Source organism: Hemicordylus capensis, chromosome 4 (assembly GCF_027244095.1).
Source record: "Hemicordylus capensis ecotype Gifberg chromosome 4, rHemCap1.1.pri, whole genome shotgun sequence".
Classification (NCBI taxonomy): domain Eukaryota; kingdom Metazoa; phylum Chordata; class Lepidosauria; order Squamata; family Cordylidae; genus Hemicordylus; species Hemicordylus capensis.
The window spans coordinates 250291877-250316714 of NC_069660.1; positions in this window are offsets into that span (position 1 = coordinate 250291877).

Below are 24838 nucleotides of genomic sequence, written 5' to 3' on the forward strand. Positions count from 1 at the left end.
TTGTGGACTGTCTAATCAATTTGAACCGTATTTGCTACAGGTATAGGTATAGGGACACATAGGGACAGCTCAATGGTGTTGTTTGTGATGATTTCATCCATCTTGATTCAAGATGGCGGACACATGACTGTTTGAGATGCAATTGGGCTACCTTGTGAACTGCCTAGACTATTTGGACCAAATTTGCTATAAGTGTAAGGACACACAGGCATGGCTCAAGGACGTAGTTTGTAATGATGTTATCAACCCTGATTCAAGATGGCAGACACATGAACATTTGAGGTGCAAGTTGGAACCAATTGGGACCAAATTAGGTACAGTTGTATGGACACATAGGGACACCTCAAACACATAGTTTGTGATGATGTCACCCACCCCAATTTAAGATGGCAGAACGATGAACATTTGAGGCACTTGGGGGCTAACTTGTGAACTGCTTAACTGATTTGGACCAAATTTAGTCCAGCTGTAGGGATAGTGGAAGGCAGATTAGTTCTTACTAGAACAACTTGTTAAGATTTCTAGATTACCACCCGTATTCTGACCTAAAGCTACTGTAGGAATTGTGTTATTGCACATACTAAGGCAGCGACAGGCCCATTTAGATGATGTTCCAAGTGCTGCTGCTGCAATTTAGCTGCCTGAGGCTCAGTTGCAGTGTGTCTTTTACAGTAACAATCTAGCTTAAAAGCAAAATGACTAAGCATGATGTAATTGTGAAATGTTTCCCACTGTTGTCACAGGCATTATCCAGTAGGTTCCGTGGCACTCGTGAAGCCAACTTCCCCACAACAGAAGACTAGAAAAAACTGCATTAGCTGGGTGTCAGATTTGACAACTAAGATTTCCTGTACCGGTACATAACTATTTAGATTGTGCAGTGTTGTGTCATACAACATGGTGCCTGCCACAGCACTGTCATTGGAAGATAGATCACTATAAACTTTAGAACCAGGATTAATGTCAATGAGACTTTAATGTTGAGCAATTTTTCAAGGAACGTTACTAGCCTGATGAGGAGTGGGTACTCAGAGAGGCTGAAAACTCATACATAGAGTGGAAATACCCATGGGGGTGGTTGGCACCCTTGCTCTGGGCCGTCCCAGCACCCCCCAAGTGCAGTTATGGGGCTGCTAAAACCTCCATTCTTCCCTATGGAGAAAAACCTTAAAGCCACTTGTGGGGTGCTGGGGTGGTCCAGAGTGAGTGGTGGTGTAGTGCACAGAGGGTGCTAACCACCCCCATGGGTTGCTAACCCATGGGGTACTGGGTTTTGTTGTTTCTGAAGTGTTCTGAGTGTAGATTCTTTGGTAGCATATAAGATTTTCAATGACAAACCATGAATCCACTCTCATTGCTAACCTTAAAGACACATAAACTTCAAAAATCACTTAAAAATCAGCCCTTTGCCCAATTCCCTTCAAATAATTCTGATAGCCTCCTGGCCTCCCTTGGGCACTACCACCCACCACACTCCACTCTAGGACACCCCTTTCCCCCCGACGTGAAGCTATACATTTGCTGCAATCCTCATTATTCCCTATGAGGAATTCAAAAATACTTTTAATATTCACCAATAATCAGAGGAGTGTCCGATTGCCTTGGGGTTTTGTGGGTGGTAGGCACCTCTGGGTTTCTACCACCCACCCTACTTTTGTGCCCTTAGGTGCTCCACAATAGGGGATAATGGGCTGGTTCTGGTCCCATTATACCCTATGAGAAAAATAATTAAAAATATTTCAAATATTCATAAAAAAATCATAGGACTGTCTGATTGCTTTGAGGTTTGGGTGATTGTTGGCACCCATGGGTGCTCCACAATAGGGAATAATGGGATGGTTCAAGTCCCATTATACCCTATGAGAGAAAAATAAAAATAAATTTCAAAAATTCATAAAAGATCGTATGAGTGTCCGATTGCTTTGGGGTTTTGGTGGTAGGTACCCATGAGTGCCAGCTTCCACCCCATATACTTTTGGAGGTTCAAACTGGTTCAAACCAGTTCAAACTTGTTCAAATCGAACCACCCCCAGTTGGGTTCAAATTCGAACCTGCAGCTCGAACCTGATGGCTGGTTTGGTTCGAATTCGAACCATTGAACCACCCTGGTTCAAATTTGAACCAGTTCGAGTTCAAACCGGTTCGCACATCCCTATACCACAACTCTCTCCTCTGGATTCTACAGTACATTCCTATGAATGAGATTTTAATCAGAACCCATATGCTGTTTTAAAAAGGAGGAGTGCTCAAAGATCTTCAGCTTTAATAACTTCATGGCATTTCAGTTCAATCTGTACACAAATTATTAGGTTTCATCTCATGTTTTAATAAGAAATATAATTAAATATCAGATGTTCTAAGCTCTAGATGTGTGCACCTAATAATATAGGCAAGCTCTCTGACAGAGGAAATAGTTGTAGGTCCACTGATTTATTTGTATGTATACAGTATTTCTTTATTCTATTCTATTCTGTTCTGTACTGCCAAGATGGGATTACTATAAAAAAAAAAAAGCATCAATGGATACCACTATAATTATGAAAAGTATGGCAGAATTTTCTAGTCACTAGCTATTGTGATAATATATTTGGGGCACCCTCAACCAGGGTCTGTCTAAGATATGTTGCTGCCTGAGGTGAAGGACACTATGAGCCGGGTCTCACGATCAGTGAGATCCGGTTTAGAATGGTGAGCGGGGAGGGAGCCCTGGGTGGCCGGATCGGATGCCTACACGATTGCCGGCTCCGTGACGGAGCCGGCAGGGGCTCTGCACAGGGCATACTGGGGAGACCCCTGGAGCCGGGAGGTGGCTTTTTGCCTCCCCTCCGGGGGTCTACTTGCTAGTAGCTGTGGTGCAGAGCCGCGCCACAGCTACTCACAATCGGGAAGCCCGGGTTTGTGGAGCACTCGATCTGAAAACCCGGGCTTCGGGGCGGGCTACTAAAGCGGGCTAGCCGTTCGTAAGCCACCAGGCTTGCCTGCAAGCCCGATGGTTTACACGATCAGGCAAAATTGGGCTAGGCTCCCCGATTTTGCCTGATCATGAGAATAGCCCCTATGATTTCTCTTCAGGTGGGTGCACCTATAGTAGCAGTAGGGGCAGTGCTTGCCATCTCTGCACCCCTTCTCACATCTGACCTGAGGTGACTGTCTCACCTTCCTAGGTCTAGGAACACCCCTTCTTTAGACCAACTATCTTCTGCAACTAACTCCCAAATCCCTTGATCTAGCTTTGGTGTCAACACAGGTTCTAGACTCTTTGACTCCAGAGGAAGATGGCAAAAAGGAACTGCAAGTGGACTCATATAGTGAAGAAATGAGCCCACATAAACCTTCTGGTATTTTTCTGATAGTGATGTCAGATTTTTTTTTTTAAATGGATGCAGTTTGTAGATAAGGAACTAGCCCTCTTGAGGTATTATGAGCACCACAGTCACTCATAAGTGCAAAAACGGGAGGGAGTCCTACCCTGCCACTGTCACTCTCCTCCTCCCACCAGGGTATTTTTCATACAGCAGGTTTTACCGTGAGTTTCCTGAGAGGCTTTACTGCAGATTACAAGTTGCCCCCCCAAAGCTGACGCAGAAAGTGGATTTGTTTTTACCCTGGATATAAATTGGGCTACACTCTTAACATGCAATGAAAACCCTGAAACATGTGTGAAGTGCTCCCCGCCAGCTCACAGGAACTTAGGGGTAAATCTGGCCAATATGTGAATACACACCCTCCATTCTGGAGGAGATGCAAGCTAGAAGCCCTGTGTGGAAAAACACCCTGGAGCATATGCTAAGAGCACCATTTGACTGCAGGGGGATGCACCCCGTTTATTCACTGCTGATTCCCTGAGCAGCAACCTGGAGTGGCAGTTGCTGTTGCTCTGGCTGGCCAGTGCTAATTTGCTGCTCTTAGTCAAGCAAAGGAGCTAAGGCAGAGCTGCTCTTGTGGTAAGGTAAAGGTAAAGTCTGCTGTCAAGTCAGTTTTGACTCCTGGCGCCCACAGATACCTGTGGTTTTCTTTTGGTAGAAAACAGGAGGGGTTTTACCATTGCCTCCTGCCGTATGAGATGATGCCTTTCAGCATCTTCCTATATCGCTGCTGCCCAATATAGGTGTTCCCCATAGTCTGCGAAACATACCAGCGGGGATTCAAACTGGCAAACTTCTGCTTGTTAGTCAAGCCTTTCCCTGCTGCACCACTTAGGGTGATGAATTGTTCCCTTTGCTAAGCAGAGTCTTCTCTGGTTTACATTTAGCAATAGCAATAGCAATAGCACTTACATTTATATACCGCTCTATAGCCGAAGCTCTCTAAGCGGTTTACAATGATTTAGCATATTGCCCCCAACATTCTGGGTACTCATTTTACCGACCTCGGAAGGATGGAAGGCTGAGTCAACCTTGAGCCAGGATCGAACTTGGGTCAGGATCGAACTTGTAACCTTCTGGTTACAGGGTGGCAGTTTTACCACTGCGCCACCAGGGGCTCACTTGAATGGGAGACATGTGTGAGCATTGTAAGATACTCCCCTCAAGGGATGGGGCTGCTCTGGGAAGAGCAGAAGGTTCTAAGTTCCCTCCCTGGCATCTTCAAGTCAGGGCTAAGAAAGACTCCTGCCTGCAACCTTGGAGAAGCCACTGCCAGTGTGTGTAGACAATACTGAGCTAGATAGACCAATGGTCCAGCTTGGTATAAGGCAGCATCCTATGTTCCATGTCCAGGAACTTCCCTTCCCCACAAGCTGTGCAGCCTTTAAGGTTGGTGGTGCCTGTTGGTGATGCCCCTGCAACCTAAAGAAGCCTCCCTGAGCCATAAAGCCTCTACAGACTAAGGCAGGAGTGGGAAGACTTGACTCTCCAACTGTGTTTGAGAGTCACCCCCATCATCCCCAGCTTCCATTTATTGTGGCTGGGGATGATGGGAGTTGTAGTTCAACAGCAGTGAGAGGGCCAAGTTTGCCCATCCTTGGACTAAGTACTCTTCCTCATGCAAAATGCATGCCTTAGGTAGGTACTCATCAATACACAATCCTAATTTCAAGTTGCACACTGTACCTGCAGTTGTGACCAGGAAAGGAAATGAACACACTATAGAGAACAGTATAGATAGGCCAAAAAACGGACCACCCCCCATCATCAGTCAATTTAATGGAGGCCAAAAAAATTCGACCTGGTTCTTAAATGAATGACCAGTCAAAACCCATACTGTACTCCATGGGTAGTAGTGGGCAGAAGGGTTGCATCATGCATGCCTAATGAGGACCCAGGAGAGTGCAAGCTGCAGCTGCTTGCAGACACTGCCCCTGGTCCTCCAGCCAATCCGCTTGCCCCCCAAGCATCATGCTTCATTAACAGATCGGAATGTGCATACACTGTAAACCAGGCCTGCTCAACTTAGGCCCCTGCTGTTTTTGGACTATGACTCCCATAATCCCCAGCCACAGTGGCCAATAGCCAGGGATTATGGGAGTTGTGGGCCAACATCTGCAGGAAGCCCAAAGTTGAGCAGCCCTGCTGTAAACCAATTGCATATGCGCAGGGGTGGGTTAATCTTTTGGCCACCCATAGGCAGCCAAAGATTTGCCACCCCATGGACAAGAGTAACGGGGCTTGGGGGGGGGGGAGGAAAACTGAACTCTGTTTCTTACCTTGAAAATGCTGCTGTGTAGTGTCAGTGGCTCTGCTCGCCTCCTACTATCACAGGAGATGAGGTCAGGCACTGGAGGACGGCAGAGAGAGAGTTCCTCGCTCAAGCCCGGCTTACTCGCAAATGGCACAGAGTGGGCAATTTTGCACCTCTGTACATGTGCAGAGGCCCGAAATTGCCTACTCTGTGTCATTTGAGAGTAAGCCAGGCTTGAGGGAGGACCTCTTTCGCCGCCATCCTCCAGTGCCTGACCTCTCCTCTTGTGATGGTTTAGGAGGCCGGCGGAGCCTCCGCTGCTACACAGTGGCATTTTAAAAGGTTGAACAAAGGAAGGGGGTTAAGTTTCCCTCCAGATGCCGCTCCCCAAGATTTTCCACCATAGGTGGCTGCCTATATTGCCTGTGCGCGAATCCGCCATCGCATATGCGTTGACTATAACATGTGAATATGGTCGTCACTGTAACATTTCTGAAGATGCTAGCAGATATTACTGCAAGCTCTCCTTACAAATGCTGGTTTTCCCAACTTCATTTTCCACACGGTTCTGAAGAAACATACTTTGTAAACCAAGAGCTCTGTCTACAGCAGTCATGCGCCTGTGATGATAGGAATGTTAATCCTATGGCTGAAATTGCCCTGGTGAACATTCTGTACAATAATTCCATGAATAGTCTGCAAACAATTTATGAGCTGCATATGTTTGCATAAAACATTCAGTAAACAATTCAAATACCAACCAGTTTTCCAAAGGTCTAAAGCTGTTCACATAATTCATGAACAGACAACAGGCTAAATTCATCCAGTAAATGGGTTGTGCAAATGGTATGCCTGACAGTAGGAAATTGCATGAGGACTGTATAGAAGCAGAAGGGAGCAGGGAGGGACAATAAAGGGACTAGGTTTAGCAGGCTAACTAGGAAAGGCTGAACTGAAACTGAGGTCTAAACTAGATGAGATGTTGGAGATCTGTGACTGGATTCTCTCTAATTTAAAAAAACAGGCAGCTGCTGTCCTCCTCCAAATTGGGATCATGACACTGGGAGTTAATCATCTCCCCTGAACCATTTTCCTGAGTCAAATGCCCCTTCAGAGTGGCTATTTGCCATATGGAACAAAGCATACAGGTACCATGTGGGTATTTTAAAGGGTTTTTTTTAACCAATTGGTCAAATAAAACATCAAGAGAGTAATTAATATCAGGAGAATAGAGTCAATGGCTTATCTTCCCCTCCACTAGCACTGTGGTCCTGGTTAGGGTGGGATGTATGAGCTGGCTCGCTTCGAGCAGTCGGGTTCAAGCACTCCAAGTTGGAACTGGACCAGCCCCCAAAGGGGGGTACAAGTCCAAGTTCAAACTGGTTCAATTTCTGGTTTGAAGAACCAACTCATTGGGCTCTGTCTACAGCAGAGGGGGTATACTTGTGGAATCTGGTGATGATTCCCCTTTACAAGTAAGGCTTCCTTTTACTTTTAAAATGTAGGCAGCAGGGATGGTGGAGATGGCCGCAGAGACATCGGAAGTGGTGGGGCTCCTCCAACCCCCTCCCCACCCCAGACTCCAAAATGACACCCCGGGCCAGCTGTGGCCTTATTTGGACCTCTGACATGTACTGAGGCCATTTCCAGTGACACAAATGGCCTGTGCGCATGTGCACTATTTCTCATGAATGGGGAGATCCAGTGTACCTATTCATTTCACTGGAGGTAACAGAGCTCTGCGCAGGGTCAACCCAAGCTCCCCCTCAGCATCTGAGGTGGAGCAGTGAACTGCTACCTCTCACCCTTCCAGAGCAGCAACATAACCCACACTACCCTTTCCTTTCCCCATCCTTCAGGTATAAACTGAGGCTATTCACACGATGGGAGGAAATCGGGCTAGCCTCCACTAGCCCGATTTCCTCCCATCGTGAGAACCACTGGGCTCAACTGCGAGCCTGGTGGTTCTTAAGAGGGTCACCCGCTTATGTAGCCCGGCAATTAAACCGGGTTTGTGGAGCAAGTGCGCCTCAAACCCGGGTTTTCTGCTCGTGAGTTGCTGCAGTGTGGCGCGGCTCCGCGGCGTGGCTACTCATGAGGAGACTCCCAACCGGGAGGCTGGAAAGCAGCCTTCCGGCTCGGGGGTCTCACCGGCATGTCCTGTGTTCTAGCGCAGGGCATACTGGAGCTTCTGGGGGCTGCACAGCCCCCGATCCCCCCAGCCCCCACCGGATCCATAACGGAGCTGGCAGTCATGTTGGCAGCTGATCCGGCTGTCCAGGGCTGCCGCCCTGCTCATCTAACCCTCTCATGACTCTTCTCACTAATCGTGAGAAGAGCCTCATAGAGTGTGCCATTTGCTGCTCTTCCTAAGAGATGCACATGACATCCCCCGAACCCAGCAGGAGAAAAAGCAGCAGGGCCCAGCAGACTGCATCATTGGTACCCTTCTGGATAAGGGAACGTTAGCTGGAGACTGGTAAAGGGAAGGTGTGGGCATGAGAAGGCACAACTGGGCAGGGTGGGTGGAAACAGGAAAGGCAGTGGTGGACAGGCATGTAGGCCAGCAAGTGAGGCAACAGCACTGACCACCTTTCTGTACCTGTACTTGAGGCAACCATCTCACTTCACCTCTCCTGGAAGGGCCAGCCCTGCCTGTGCGTGCTTCATTTCCTCTCTCGTGTTCAATGGGGATGTTGAGGAGGACTATGAAATAATATTCTGAGCCAACATTCACTCTGATGCAGCTGAAATTCCCTATAGTTGTTTCCCAAATAACTTTCTTATGCCTCACACATTTTCCCTTTCTTTTGATTAGCCATTCGTCTTTCTTTGCTTGGTCTTCATTGCTTTTTCTGTGTTTCCTGCTTTCTTTCTCCTTGTCCCTTCCTAGTTTTTATTCACTTCCTGCTTTTTGAAAAACCCATCTCAATTTCCTTTTATTACCAAGTTTTTCTCCAATGTCCTGTTATTGTTAGCATTAAATTATTAAATAAATGAAATTATTGTGAGCATTAAAATGCAGAAGCATGGACAAAACCTCTCCCCAAAGCCCCATACATTACTCCCTGTCATTTCCTTTCGATGACAATAGTGACGGTGGTAAAAACACACACAGACCAAAAAACAACAAAAAACCCCTTTCTGAAGGCATTTATCAAGGCAGCTGAGCCATAATTTCATCAGCTCTCTCCTCTCCACCCCACCCCCTGCAATAACAGCATGGCTTCTGTGCTCACTGAACATTGGCACATTGACAAAATAATGAGAGACGATAGCTCGACTTTGTTTCATCTGTTTTATACCTAGCTGGAGCTCTGTGATGTAGGCTTATTGTGTGAGCAATTTGGTCTGATATTGGAGGGGTTGAGGCCACTCAATTGGCTTTGGGAACAAAGCCATCCTATCTGATGCTATTGAATGAATGGTCAAATTACATCTATTAAATCTTTGGTTCTTGACACAAAAATAGTACTAATCCTTTGCAACAATCAAGCTAATTAGAGAGGGAGTTAACAAAGGCACTATATATAAAAGGATACTAATTTTCTCATACTGATAGACTCGGTTAAAGCCTGGAGCTTGAGGGTATAGCATCCAAATCAGTTGCCAGGGATGGAATTTGGTTAAGTTCCTGAACTGTAAATCACCATTCCAACACATATTTCCCATATTGAAAAAATGTTTGGCTCTTAGACTGCATTTCATACCAGCAAACAGCAATAGGCTGCATTTTTTTCGCCTAAGCTTTTGCCCATCTTTTCGCCCAAGCTTTTTAAAATTGTCTGTTTTAATTTTATGGTTGATTTTAAACTGTTGATTTGTTTTAACTTTTATATGTGTTTTAATTGTTTTATGTTAACCACCCAGAGATGAAAGTTTGGGCAGTATATAAGTTTGATCACTAAACAAACAAACAAACAAACAAACAAACAAATAATACAAAATAAATAAATAATAAATAAATAAATTTATCTGGGCATATTATTTTCCTCTCTTCATTTCTTGGTTCTTCTTCATATGACTCTCTGTGGACATGGAGTCTGGCTCCATCAACCAGGTACCATGTTCAGGAAAAGCAACCCTCCCCAAGCCTGCCCCTTTCCCTGGAAGAAAAAAGATAAAAGATTTGTTTTAGGCATTATTGACAGTGAAAATGATGGAAAGAGGATGGTAGTTTACAGGGCAGCCTCCTGCTTGTGTGCTGGAACTAGCCTGAGTGGAATAACTACAATCAAGCAAGAGAAATTGTATGTGTCAGTGTCCTAAGGAGAGAAAAGCAAACAGGGCTTGTAATAGGTATATGCTGTAATTCAGTTATGACGTTTGAGGCCGGGTTGTAACATCCACAGCCCACACAGTAGGTGTTTGTACATAGCAATGGGAGTGCCACAAATACACAATGGATAGGGCACCAATGAAGGACTCATCAGGAGGCTTGCCATGAAAGGATCTGGGCAAGCTTATACTGACTGGGTTGTTCTGAATATCTTGTTGGCATGTGACATTCTGCCAGGTCTCAGAGATGAAGGATCTGTATTCACTGAATAGACTGATAGTTAGAAGGTCCCAGTTATTTGAGGAATTTGGACAGAGAATGAAAATGATGGGAACAGTGCCCATAGGGGTGGGGATCCACTTCAAGCAGCCTAGCATTCCCATGCCCTTCAACCAGAGGCGTAACTAGGGAAAACGGCGCCCGGGGCAAGCACTGAAATGGCGCCCCCCCGCCCCCGACATACTACATTATACTTAGGTTTTTCCTCACAAGCAACAACCCTGTGGAGTTGGCCTGTATCTCAAACAACAGAATTATGACGCAATGATGATACACACTGATGAAGTTCACCTGATGATTATTTGGCTAAGGAGAACTAATGAATTCACTAGTCACAAGCAGAGAATCAAGGAAGCTGCTGTTCTTTAGAGGATCCACCAACTTGGACTGGTAATGAAAGAAAATTTCAGCAACACATTCAATCAGCCTCTGCAAGGTGAACTGCTTTTTTCAAAGTATCTTTACAACTCCAATCACTTCAATTTCACAGGGTTGTTGTGAGAAGAAACTCAAATGTGTAGTACACCACTCTGGGCTCCTTGGAGAAAGAGCGGGATATAAATGTGAAAATAAATAAATAAATAAATAATAAACTTCTAACCATTCTTTGGAAGCCTCCCTCTTTCTGTAGGCTGCCAAGCACAAACTATAAATAGGCATCTCATTAAGATTTGGAGTCCTTTCCAGGCCTTTACAAAGCTCTCCTAGTATGGCAAACATGTGGGAATTAGTACCAATAAAAAAGGTGATTGAGTCAGAATGGGAGGTCCAGCACATACAAGAACAAGGGTATCAATAGGGTGAGCAAATGCAAATACATCCTTTGAGAATTTGACAAATAAATCTCTATATGGGGTAGAAAGTAAAGAGCTATTTCAAGCATTCTGTTTTGCAAAACTTGCCATCATTGTACAGTTTCCCAAATATCTGTTATTTGATTTATTGAAAACTCATCAGTCAGTCAGTTTTTAATTAATGCAAACTGGGAACAACAATAGGAGCTCTATTAAATGTACCTAGCCTACCAGTGATTTTCCCCCCAAAAGGGAATTTGAACTAATATATCAGAAAATGAGGAGCTATAAACATGATTAATAAGCATATTAGACTTTCCATATCACATTTGTTGGCAGTTTTTATCTGGTCACAGCTGAAATTCCATGGAGAAATGGAATTTCAATTCTAAGCAATGTAGAACTGTATTTTGGTCATTTTCCAGTAGGAAAACAGACCTAAGTATATGATGATGGCACCTCTGTCTCTTGCATAGGAAGCTAGATCAACAGTTCATCATGAGTTTATCCTGAAAATGGTGCATTCAGATTCACAGTACTACAATAAATCTATGCTCGTGCTCTTTAATTATAGTTGAAGACTTAACATTTCAAAGAGGGGAATGGAGGAGGAGGCTTGGGAAAGAGAGTGAGCACGCGGGGCGCAAGATAGAGAGAAGGAGGGAAATGGAGGCGACGGGAAAGAGAGAGCGAGAGAGTGAGATAGAGAGAAGGAGGGGAGTGGAGGAGACTTGGGAAAGAGAGAGCGAGAAGGAGGGAAGTGGAGGAGACTTGGGAAAGAGAGAGCGAGAAGGAGGGAAGTGGAGGAGACTTGGGAAAGAGAGAGCGAGAAAGTGAGATAGAGAGAAGGAGGGAAGTGGAGGAGATGGGAAAGAGAGAGCGAGAAGGAGGGAAGTGGAGGAGACTTGGGAAAGAGAGAGCGAGAAGGAGGGAAGTGGAGGAGACTTGGGAAAGAGAGAGCGAGAAAGTGAGATAGAGAGAAGGAGGGAAGTGGAGGAGACAGGAAAGAGAGAGCGAGTTAGAAAGAAGGAGGGAGCTCAATGGAGCCATTTCAGAAAGCCAAACTGGGGAAGGTTAGTCACCTATAGCAACCTGGCTGCAACATTCCACACCAATAGCAATTTCGAGCAGTTTCTGCTGCTGGAAACCCAAGCCCCTGGGTCACTCCATTTACCCGCCAATGAGAACAGCAAGGGGGAGGGCCAAAGAGTGCCTCGAGACTTCTAGGAGCAGTTATTGCAGTGCAGAGCCAAGAAGGAAGAACCTAGAGAGTGCCTAATCAGTTTTAAAACTCTCTTCTACGTCCTGCTCTGCCTGGCATTCACCAATAGCTGTACACACACACTACAGGAGTACCCCCCCCCCAAAGCTCCCTAAGGCGCTGGGTCCTCACCCTACTGCCGCCCGCTCCGAGATTCTGTCTCCCCCACCCCCTTTGCCCACTTCAGTCATACTGCAGCTCCTCAATGGAAAGCCATATTGAGGCTGGAAAATGTGAGGGTGGGATTGAAGCGAAGGCGGGTAGTGCTCCTAAGGAGTAGCCTTTCTGCATGCTTATATATAGACTCGACTCACTCGAGATGAACTAAGGATCTCTGAGGCTCCGCCTCAGGATCCGTTTTCATGACCACAGGACTGTTCTGGAGCTTTGCGAAAATAAACAAGAATGAAGTACCTTTGAGTAATTTCGCAGAGCTTTCTAACCACATTCAGACGCCCCTCCTGTTGCCCATCTGCAATCTGGAGTGAAGGTTTTCGGAGGGAGCAGGGAAGGAAGGCACACGCTTAGCTGTAGCAACTTTCACATTAGAATGTAAGCCTTGCTTTTAATGGATACCACCACCACCGCTCCCCGCGCACCAAAACACACACGCCAGAAAACACCCATACAACCATTTTGCTTTTTCGTCTCAGCAGTTATGCTTAAGCTAGCGAACAATACTAATTACAACTCCAGGCAGGCGCCCACACCAAAAAACTGCTGTTTGTTTTACCTGCCTGTGAAATGAAAGCAACGAAGGTTGTTCAAGAGAGAGGAGGAAGGGAGACAGAGAAAAACAGCGTTTCAGTAGACTTTGCTTTGATGTGGCCAAACTATGCTCTCCCCACGGTTTTTTCTCTCCCTCCCGCCCTGCCTTTAATCGCTGACCTGGGGATGGTGGGGTGAGACAAGCAACAAGGAGATTAAAGGGATTTTTTTTTCCAAGCACAGAAACTGGAATAACAGCAGGGACGTTTAAATACCTGAAGGGTTTGTAGTGGCGGGAAACTGCCTGTGCACACAAAACGTGCTCTTTCTGCCACACTCCACAGCTTTGGGGCAATCTTGACGGGATTTAGAGGCTTCCTTCGTGGGTATGACGACGAAGACGAAGTCCACGTGGTGCAGGCAGCGGCGCCGGAGGGGCGGGGAGTGAGCGAGCATCAGCGGAGTGATATGTGATGAATGACGGTCCGTTGATGAGCTGATTTACCGAAGCAGCAAGCAGGCAGGCACTGCAAGTTTAGGCGCCCGCGCCGCGGCGCCCAGGAGCAATGGGGGGGGACCCGACCCGGGGAGGGGACTGCTCAATGCGTCCCACACTGCCTGCTTCGAACAAAAAAATTTTCCCCCAGAAAGGCAGGGGCTTGGCGGGGGCACTTTTTGGCGCCCCCCCCCCACGTGATGCAAAGAGTGGCGCCCGGGGCACGTGCCCCCCCTGCCCCCCCTGTCGTTACGCCCCTGCCTTCAACTGTCCAGTTCCTACTTCCTGGTACTAGTGTCCAGTAAAACTACTGGCCAACAGTCTGTGCAGTGGAGTGCCAGCCTTAGGGACCTGCCAGAGGGGTTGTGCTCATGGCAGGCAGCCCCGACAGTGTTATGCAGCAGGGCAGTTGGACAGTTAAAACAGTGCCCATGCAGTTGCACAGGGCTACTTCCACTGGAAACAAGTGGAAGTAGCCTCTTGTTTCAAGTGGGGATTCCATATGCAGATAGGGAAGAGGAGTGAGGAGAGGGTAGAGGGTGAGTGAGTCAGCAAGTGGCAGGAAGGGGGTGAGTGATCAGTGAGGAGGAGGCCAGTGAATGAGTGAGCAGCGGGGGGAAGTGAGTGAGCAAGCAGTGGGGAGGGGGCAAGCAAATGAGCGAGTCAAGGGGAGGGGCAAGCGAGCATTGGGGAGGGGGGGGAGGGGGCAAGCGAGAGGGAAGGAGGGGGTGACTGAGAGTGGGTGGCTGACACTCGGCAATAAAGAAGTAGCTGTGGCGGGGGGCAAAGAGAGCAACAAAGTCCCAGCACACAGTTGCTCTGTGTGGGTTCAGCTAGTTTTAAGTTGTCACACAACTGCCCTGTTACAGAAAACTGTCAGGGCTGCCTGCCATGTGCACACAGTGGCTCACCTAGCTGATTTTGGCGCCCAGACTGCTGCTGCTGCTGCCGCTGCGAGGCCCTGCCACTGTGAGGCTCTCCCCTGTGCTGCGAGGCTCAGCCACACCGAAATGCAGCTTTTCTGAAATTTTAGCCGCCATGTGCGGGGGTAGGGTTAAGCTGAGCAAGACATCATGGGCTTGCGACAATCTATTTGAACTGCGCAGGTGTGCCTCACAGTTTTCAAGGGCTGCTGGGCCAGACGGACAGGCCCAACAGTTGCTCCACCTGCTGCTGCCACGGGGGGGAGGGAGGAAAGGCCTGCTCAACTCACCCCCTCACTTCCCCCAAAGCTGCGGTTTGGCGCAGCAGTGGGGCAGTGGCCGAGTGGGTGCAGGGTGGCGACAGAGGCCCTCCCCCATCTCTGGAGGCTTCCCCGGACCTTGGCAAGCCACGGACCAGCGCCCCAAGGTCCGGGGGTAAGAACAACTCTGTGTGCACAGCAGTTCCAGTGGGTCCTTGAACCTGGTATTCCGCTTTGTGATAATCCACTGCTCCAATTATGTCCCTATTTTTACATTTTGGGGGATGCTTTGTTAAAGCATTGTTTGTGTGAGTCATACATGAAAGTAAATGTAACCCTTTCTATGCCAAACATGGACTGCAATGTTTTGCACTGCCTGAAACAGCCCAGAACAGCCACCAAAATGGCTGCATCCCAAAAACAATGCAGTGGGCAGCAGACACTGGAGAAGAATACTGCAGCACTGACATATTTCCAACCTTGCACTTTCATGACCCCCTTCAATGCTGAAAATAGACCAGACCAATGCAACTGCCTGAAACAGCCGGGAATGACCCCCCGCCCCCAACTCTCAAGCTGCATCTCCAGAACAGTGGGGTGGGCTGAAAACATTGGAGAACAGTAATGCAACTCCAAAACATTTCCAATCTTGCACTTTTATGGACCCCTTCAGTGTCAAAAATGGACTGGAATGGTGCAATGGCCGTAAACAGCCCGGAACATGTGCCCGCGCCCCATAAAGCTACATCCCCAACATTGTGGAATGGACTGCAGATACTGGAGAAGAATATTGCAGGACTGAAATATTTCCAAAAGTGCTATTTTATGAACCCCTTCAGTGCCAAAATAAACCAGAATGGCACAACAGTCTGAAAGAATCCAGAATAACACCTGAATTGCCAAGTTCGATCCCATAAATAGTGGGATGGACTGAGATGAAAGTTTGGGCAGTATATAAATTTGACAAAGAAAGAAAGAAAGAAAGAAAGAAAGAAAGAAAGAAAGAAAGAAAGAAAGAAAGAAAGAAAGAAAGAAAGAAAGACAGTCAGACCTACACTGGAGAAGAATATACTGGCACTGACACATTTCCAATTTTGCACTTTCATTAACCCCTTCAGTGCTAAAAATGGACCATAGGTGCAATGGCCTGAAACAGCCCTGAACAATGCCCAACTGTCTTTCTTGATTTTATGATTATGCTAACTGCTATATACTTTTATGAGATATGGATCTATTTACAAATACGAAATAAGATCCGGGTCATGCAAATGGCCAGTGTGCATGTGCGGACATCAAACAAATGGTCTCTACACATGCCCAGAGGCTCGTATTAGAACAATGAAGGCCCAAATTGAGCTCTAGACAGTGAGGGGGAGGTTGAAGGGGTTGGAGGAGCTTTTGTCCCTGTGAGTAACAATTTCAAATACTTTGTAACACATGGTAGGGCCTTCAAACCAGGCACAAACCAGTTTGGCTTGTTCAGCTCGACCTCAGACCAAACTGATTTTGAGCCAGCTTGCACATTCCTACATGCAACCAATTCCAATGTTTTTGGGATGTAGCTTCACAGTTTGGGTGCCATTCCGGGCTCTTTCAGATGGTTGCACCATACGAGTCCATTTTTTGGCAGTGAAGGGTTCATTAAAGTGCCCAGATAGAAACTATTTTAGTGCTTCAATATTCTTCTCCTGTGTCTGTAGCCCACTGCACTGTTTTGGGGATGCAGCCTGACAGTTGGAGGGCTGTTCCAAGCTGTTTCAAGCATTGCGTGATTCCAATCCATTTTTGGCACTGAAGAGGTTCTATTGGAATACAAGACGGGAAATATTTCAGTTCTTCAACATTCTTCCAGTGTCTGCAGCCCAATCCACTGTTTTGGGAATGCAGCTTGACACTTAGGGGACTGTTCTGGGCTGTTTCAAGCTTTCCCACCATTCTGGCTCTGAAGGGATTAATACATGTGCAATAGCCTAGGCTTTTGTAGGGTGTTCGGGGCTGTTCTGGTCCATTTCTAGCTCTGAAGGGGTTAATAAAAGTGCAGTACTGAAATCCAGTTTGGGATCCAGTTTGATTTTAAGGTGTTGTGCATTCCATTCCACCCCATTCCAGTGTGCTTGAGTTTTTACCCAGACCTGCAGGTAATGAAGAGCTTTCAGCAGTAGTTCTAGTAATGGAAGATGTTCTCCTCGCGTAAGCAGTGGGTTTTGCAGATTCCCCCCTTGCCTTTGAGGCTCTCAGTGCCTCCTGAAAATATGACCCAGAGGTTGTGGGGGGGTGGGATCTCTTCTTTCCTCAAGAACAGATTTTTTGGGATTCTGTAGGTAACAGATGGAAGAGGAGAATCAGTGAGTATCTCCCCTCTCCCCATAGTCAGGATGCTGCTAATGTGTAATGATAAATGGATGTGGCCTATGAAGTAATCCTTGGTATAATAATAGTGATGTTAGAATGTTGTGTTATCAGCATGTCCTCAATTAACCTTGGCTCCATGCCATGGCAACACAAGAGGAAAACCCTGACCAGGAGGCTGCAAGCAGCCTCCCGAGCTCAGGGGTCTCTCCAGGATGCCCTGCGAGCTTGAGTGGGGGCATCCTGGAACTTCTGGGGGCCTCATGGCCCCCGATCCCCGCAGCCTCCGCCGGCTCCGTGATGTGTGGGCAGTTGTGTGGGCAGCTGATCCGGCCACACAGGGCTGTCTGGCGATCATCTGCGGGGAGAGCAGGCTAAGCCTGCTCTCCCAGCAAACCCCCTTACAGCTAGTCTCACTGATTGTGAGACTCACCTCAGTGAGAGTCTTCCCATGGTGATAGTGCCTTGAGTTAAGCTCAGCCCTAACCTATAATTTTCAGTGGAAGGGAGGGGTGTTCGATAGCCTATTGATATCTAAGGAAGGTGTTTTCAGAGGACACAAATCACATTGTTTTCTTTTTGATCCCTTTCTCCACATACTGAGGCTGTTCACACAAGCACCCCTACCCAGGTTTGGGCAGCCCTACCTGTGTTGGGATCAAGGCAGCCCTACAAGGCAGCCCTACAAGTGTTGGGATCAAGGCTGATCCTGGTGCTGCCTCCCCAGGTAGCCTAGGAATATTACCCGACCTTTTACCCACACTGGGCATATTACCCGACCTTTTACCTGCACTGGGCACCCTAGCATTCCACAGCATGGGAAGGCTCTCTCCATGAGTACAATGTTCTACTGCAGTAACTGTGGATTGTGGGAGGCAGAGTTTCAGAGCATAGCAGCATGGGAGTGGGGCTTGTTAATGTGCTCTCAGGGCTGCTGCCCACAAGCAGAATATCCCCAGTTTGCATAATGCTTAAACTGGATTTTTGTGTTTATTTAATGACTCCCACATCCCAATCGTATACTCCAAGGGACTTCCCCTCTTCCCTTCCCTAGAGTATAGCAGAATGCCCCAATGCCTTCCTTGCTTAATGTTCCCGAAGCAGTTCAGTAACTAGTGGGAGAAAAGAGAAGGTAAGTGGAGTTATTTATAGTTAAGAGATATATATCCTGCATTTTTATAATAAATCAAAATGGCTAAAGCAAAAATTAAAGATATAAGATAAGCATGGGAAAATGAAGAGAGAATGAAAAAGGAAGGAAGGCATCGATCAATCTACCCCCTGTTAAGCAGGGGGAGGAGCAGATGGTGACATTACTATGGAGGATATCCAGCATTTTTGACTGGTAAGGAGTGTGACACAAAGCATGGGCCTTACAAAGCTTCATTGCATCTCAAATCATCTGCTGTTATTAATTCTTCAGGCCACCATGATCTGCCTAGTTGTTTTGTATTCAGTGAAGCTACTGTGGCCAGGAAGAGATATCACCTCTTAAGATTTTGGCCTGTGTCAGTGAGAAACCATTAGAACTAGCTTAACCTGTGCAGAGCATCTGCGCACTAGTACTTGATTGCTCCCCCTCACTCCCCTCACAGCCCCCCTCACCTCAGAGATCTCTCCACCCTCACCTGAGCCACACGCTTGCTCCTCTTCCTCCATCCTGTTGTTTCCATCCCCCTCACCCCCTTGGTCATTCCTCCATCCCTTTACTCCATCTCCCTCTTGGTCTCAGCTGCAGTACCTATTAGTGCTTATTGGCCAAGCTGCAGCCCCCTAGCCCCAGAGAACTCCCCACCCTCCCCCTTCCCCCGAGGGCAGTAGCAGCAGCAGCAGCAGCAGCAGCAGTTGACCTGGCCTTTCATCGCTGCTGCCACTGCCATGGCTGCTCATTCTCAGGCCATTGACAGACTCAGGCCTGTCCCTCGCCCTCCCTTTTTTTTCTCTCTTTCTCTTTCCCTCCATCTTTCTTCACCTCCCTCTCTCTCTCTCTTTCCCTCTTTCTCTCTCTCCCTTCCTCAGTTAACAGATCTTGTTCATCTTGTTTTCTCATCTAATTCACACAATGGCAGCCTCCTTTTCCTGAAGGGGCACTTTCCTCCCTCACAACCCCTCTCTTTGCAGACCCCTATCCTTTTTTATAAAGATATTTTTCTCTCCTCTACAATCAAGAACATCTTCCAACCAGTAACAGTTGCATTCCAACTGACCTTAACCATCACATGCTCCTCCTCCCTATCTGCATAATATATGGAATCCCCACTGCCCAATCACCATGGTGCCACTGGCTCCTCCCTCCTATCTGAATATGGAATCCCCACTGCCCAATCGCCATAGTGCTTCTGCTCTCACAGGCTCCTCCTTCCTATCTGCATATGGAATCCCTACTGCCCAATCAGGTGCTTCCGCTCATGAACTCCTGCGTGAGCTGCCATACACGGGATTAGCCATAGGTACACCTTAGAGAATTATATATATATAGGTTCTGTAAAATAACAGCATAAGCTCATTAGAGCTCTGTAAAATAATGACAACAGCCCATATGCACAAAGTGCCTTATCCTCCATTGAATGGCAAAGGAACAGTGTTAAGTTGCCAAAACTCAGACTATAGTAAGTCAAAAAGCCATCAGACATGTTACATTCAAAGCAATGGCTCAGGCCATTAATATTTTTCTTTAATACTAATAAAAACAACATGAATCTCAACCCAGAAATGTAACTCCAGCAGTGGGAGAGCAGAAAAACAGCTAAACATTTTGACATAAGTTTGCATACACAAAAAAGGCATTATAGAGTAGAGTTCGGGAGCACGTATCAGCACAAACCAGATGGTTTCTACTCTTTTCTTCCCATGATTTCTTACTTTGTATTTCTTGTGGTTCCTTTTGCCTTAGAGGCAGCACAATGGTTTGCTGTGTATTGCTCCCAGTAAGTTTACGCAATATTTCGCTTCACACAGCAGCAGTGCGAAGCTATTTTTTAAGGAAAGGGAAAATATCAACAAAGGCAGAGGGAACATGTCACAAAAGGTGATGGCAGCTCTTTAATTCCTGTTTCCATTATTTTGAATCCATTTGGCATTCTTTGAAATACTGCTTGTTCATAATGACTAAATTCGGTTTTAATGTAAGTTTCTCATGTGAGTCTATGCATATTCATAGTAGCTTAGCAATGGCTAATTAGTTCTCCCAAAGTGGGACCTATTTCATAAAATTGTTAGACATCAGAATAGGGCTTCCATTTGCTAGTTTTTTGAAGGGTCAAATGTTAAAGTGATCCCTGATGAACTAGAGTTATCCATGTGACTTATATAAGAAACATCATGTTCACTCTAAATGGGCATCATTTGCTCTAAGTGACATCAGTATACAAAGCATGATAATCTATATAGTATCATAGGGTTGCCAGGTCCAGGTGGTGAAAATAGTCAAAATCTGTCACCAAAAAAGTGGAAATAGTTAGTGCTGTTCACCAAAAACGTTGCTAAAACGTCTCTACTTTGCATTAAAAGATTGGATAAAATTTTCATATGCTATTTGGTATTATATACATGCTTTGCTAAAAACTGGATAATTTGTGAATAAATACAACTCACACAAGCTTTTCCCCACACAGTTCAAGCACCAGCCTTCCTCTTACTGGATTACAGGATCCCATGGGACAAATGGTGCATTTTAATTTCATTAAAATGAAAGGGGGGTGAGTACCGCTTCTCCACAGTTCAACACTGTGGTGCATATAGGGGAAGCATAGGTTTCCTGTCCTGGGCACGTTCTAGATTAGGTGCTCAACAGCAGCAAAATGCTTCCGTTCAGGCAAATTGCTTTCAAAACGTAAACGGCTCGGGGGAGCAGTCTCGCAAAAATTAAGAATCCAAAAAAACAGCAACGTCTTTACACCAGATATACGATGTTATAGCACTGTATTGCAGTGATTAAATTCAAAACAAGGCATTAGAAATATGAACGGCACCCAGCTGTCAGCATAGGGACTGTGGTGTCACAACACAGGAAGTGCAGAAGCACACTTCAGAGATTCGTCATGACCCCATTGCAGGGTGTAGCCTTGAAAACTCCCAGGAGGGAGCTTGCTGGCTGTGCTGTAGAACAGCTGTAGAACAGCAGAGACACATGACACAGTCAGAAGAAGAAAAAAGAAGTCCCTTCTTGGGGCCACTGGGCCAGTCACAATGAGTCACTGAGAAAATGAGGAGGCAGGCTGCTGCAAGAAACACTTGGCTGGGGAAATGGGATGGGGATTGCCAGCACAGCAGCAGCGTACAAATGAACTCCTCCTGCCGCCACACAGCAAATGTTACATATGAGTAATCCTATTGTTTCAAATGGGCCTACTCACAGGTAGCAGCCACTGAGTTACTTGAGCCACTCTGCAGTGCTTGCAGCAGGATCGCTGGAACTCCGAACACCACCTCCAACACAGAAATAGTTGCAGGGGTCTTAAAATAGTAACAAATCCCAGGTAAAAGTCCACATTTGGGAATCATGTCTGAGTTTCATAATGTCATTGTGTCCAGTACATGATCCTTAATGGATTGGGAACACTTAAGCAATGAAAAGAGAGCTTCTGAATCAACAACAAATGGGGGAAACAGTGGCTACAAATAGTTGTGAACAGTCTTCAAAAAGGGCAGGATGCCGGCAGTTGGGGATGCTCTCTTAAAACCTAATTTTGAAGCCAACAGTGAACTGGGAGAACATTTGGCTCAGCCCTGCATCTAAGCCTTCTGAAAACTCTTTGGTTCCGGATGGTTTAAGTTGTTGGATCTGGGGAGGTTTACTTTTTACTGAATATCTGACTTTTCCAATTAAGCACTAAGCTACTGTTTACAAAAGGGACTTTTGTGGGTTGCCAAGTCTTTGAATGGAAAATTAAACCAAGCCTCAACCCACTACAAGCTTTTAGGCCCATCTGGCTCATAGTATAGAGATGATCCTTGACCTATAAAGGTTACACTCAAAAGCAATTGGAGACTCTACAGCTATAAAGCTTTTAAACATGTTCACTGTATTCACCCACCTAAGCATTTCAAGTGTTTGAAATCCAAATGCCACCACACAAACACACACACACACACACACACACACACACACACACACACACACACACACACCTGCAATAGCAAAGAGCGTAGGAGATGCTTTGACTCTGTAATATATTCATTCCGTGGGGGTGGGGTGTCATGCTGCGTGGCAATACGTTCATGTAAAATATGTACAGTGAAAAAATTACTATATGCACACACAAAAAGAATCTATCAAACATACATGAAGAATATCGGAACATAAGAACATAGGAAGCTGCCATATACTGAGTCAGACCATAGGTCCATCTAGCTCAGTATTGTCGACACAGACTGGCAGCAGCTTCTCCAAGGTTGCAGGCAGGAATCTCTCTCAACCCTATCTTGGAGAAGCCAGGGAGGGAACTTGAAACCTTCTGCTCTTCCCAGAGTGGCTTCATCCCCTGAGGGGAATATCTTGCAGTGCTCATACATCGTCTCCCATTCATATGCAACCAGGGCAGACCCTGCTTAGCTAAGGGGACATGTCACGCTTGCTACCACAAGACCAGCTCTCCTCTCCAGAAGTATCACCATAAGTCCAGAAGTATCATCATAAGAATCCTTATCCCAGCCTCCAACCTTTCAAACTAGTATGACCTATATTCTATGTAGCTGTTGGACCATCAATGCCAATTTCCAGCACTTTTAAGCTATAAAGCTATACAGCCCCCTAGAGAAGTCTACACATGACACAACACGGAGCATTCCCATTATATTATTAATTGCAAAACTTTTTTTTTTACCCTACACACCCAAAAATTGTCAGAGAGACATAATTCTCTGTGTTCAAAGATGTTAAAAGTACTTGATTAAAGAATTCAAGAGGTAATATTGATGCCACCCAATTATAAAATTCCATTTTAAATGGGAGGAAGGTCAAACAGAATTTAGTGAGGAAGACAGATGTTTGATGTCTGTATCAATGTATGCTTGTAGTAGGTTGGGATTGTGCCCATTGGCACCATGCTTTCACCACACTTTCAAGATCTGACCTGCACAGGGATCTATATGCACATACGTCTCATTGTGTATGGCTCAGTTTTCTTTGTCCCCTGTATTTTTGAAGGGTGTGGATCATGTGATCAAAGCCTACACACATTGAGGTATATGCAGCCTAGGTTGCTGTGCAGATGGGATTAGGACCAGCAGATATTATTCCAATTCCTTCCTTCCTATACACATCTGTAGTCACTTTGACCATCTGCATAGGACTTCCCCCTCACTATTAATGAGTCAAAAATTTGACTTCTACCAGAGCCTAAGATGACAATAAATAAGTGTATATGTTATACAGGGTAAAAGCAAGCACACTAGCATTTATTTCAGAATGTGGTTTAGGTAAGCTTGTTTTGCTTGTGATTTTGTGTTTTAACATCTTCGTAGGAATGCTTGATAAATATCAAAGCTCAACATCTAATGCACAGTGTATACTCAATGAGATACACAATCTCTAGCAGACAGATATTTTCAATACATTGTTTATGTGCTGTATTTCAAAAGGCTTCAATACCTGAGATAGCTCACATGAATAATATAAAGGACACCTAAATTTTTAAGATATCCAGGCAAGTGCTGTAATGCAACATGACTGAAGGCTTCTCTGGCTCTTTTCATGGGATGAGCTATTATTTGCTTCCAGTCTCATTCCTATGCTGATGTCCTTCATCTCAACTAGCTGACATCCTGACGAAATTTACTAGAAGTCGTCCCACTAAAATTTAGTAATTCTTTAGGGTTACTCCTGAGTAAATTACTATTGAGTAATTTAGTCAGGATGCTAGCCATTATTCTTTGTTTTATCTTATTCCCTCTTCCTTAAGATTGCAAATGCCTCCATTGGCTGTAGTTTTTCTCGATGATGATGATGATGACAACACATATTTATACCAATGAGAAACCAGAAAAATCCCCCTCCAGACTGACCACTGACCAATAGGAAAGAAACAAAGATAACCTATTCCAATAAATCTATAGTTGGAAATATATTCAATGTAAGCAAAATCCTAACTAGATGATCCGACTCAGAGCATCTGCGCCCCTAGTTCTCCCTTTCTCTCCTCCCCATCTCAATTTCCCCCCTCCCTTCAGCCCCAGTCCATGCTCCATTCCCCCTCTCCCTTCAGCCCCAGTCCCTGCCCTACCCGCCAACAGCGGTTTCACTTGCTGGCTGGCCTGGCCAGCACATTCCTTCCTCACCCACTGGTGGCGGTGGTTTCCCTCACTGGCCGGCCTGGCCGATGCTTTTCCTGCCCGCTCACCACCGCCGCCACCATTTTCTCAGCCCATACCTGTGGCTATCTGGCAGCTGCACACAAACTCTTGCAAGAGCTGCCACACATGGGATTAGCCATGGGTACATCTTAGAGAAATAAATATAAAGATGGTAAATATTGATGAAACAACTATATCCTCAAAGAGGAGCAATAAAGTCCATAATGTGGAAATAGGTACGAAACAGCAATGAATAAGTCCACATACTATGTAATCAAAAAGAAGCAATGAAGTCCATGATGTGGAAATGGGTATGAAACATGAATTAACAAGTCCACACACAACGGTGACCTGGTGACTTCTGTTTCGAGATGTCTCTTTTTCAAGTGTCAGTAGAAATTGATCTTGTCAAAATAACACTGGTCTACATGCTCCAATGTCCTAATCTTTCTTATGCAACCTCCTCTTCAACTGCTTCTTGAAAGTTCTCTTGAACAAACAGGTACAAAGCTTACTCTTACTGACAAATATTTATATACACCACTTTGCAACAATAACGTTCTTAAAGAGGTTTCTA